At 48.6% G+C, this 496-nt stretch overlaps 1 pseudogene; it reads left to right on the top strand.

Annotated features, from left to right (window-relative positions):
* The window catches only part of LOC102765509, an 860-nt pseudogene extending 620 nt beyond the window's left edge, over nt 1-240 (top strand).
* Nucleotides 241-496: the final 256 nt, after the last annotated feature.

The following is a 496-nucleotide window of genomic DNA, read 5'->3' as shown; positions in this document are numbered from 1 at the left end:
CTCTCCTGCCCTCTCTGTAATCAGTAAGAATACTTTAATTTTATGCCTTTTGGAGAGGATAGGTATGACTTTTAGTCTTATACAAATGAAAAAGAAACCATCACACCCGTGACCTGTTAGAGATCAGCTAGCCCAGCCACATCCTCACAGCTCACACTCTTACTGCAGCACATGGGGGCAGCCAGCAAGGCCCTGGAGCCAGTGCAGAGTGAGGAGGCCAACCCTGAGGAGGCCAGATGAGGTCCTTATGGTAGAGACACACAGAAGCGGCCACCACCCTAACCAGTTTGGCTCAGTGGATAGAGCATCAACCTGCGGACTCAAGGGTCCCAGGTTCGATTCCAGTCAAGGGCATGTACCTTGGTTGCGGGCACATCCCCAATAGGGAGTGTGCAGGAGGCAGCTGGTCGATGTTTCTCTCTCGTCGATATTTCTAACTCTCTATCCCTCTCCCTTCCGCTCTGTAAAAAATCAATAAAATTATTTTTTTTTAAAA

Source organism: Myotis davidii, unplaced genomic scaffold, assembly GCF_000327345.1.
Source record: "Myotis davidii unplaced genomic scaffold, ASM32734v1 scaffold1019, whole genome shotgun sequence".
In the NCBI taxonomy this organism is placed as follows: domain Eukaryota; kingdom Metazoa; phylum Chordata; class Mammalia; order Chiroptera; family Vespertilionidae; genus Myotis; species Myotis davidii.
This window is presented reverse-complemented; position numbering and strand designations above follow the sequence as displayed.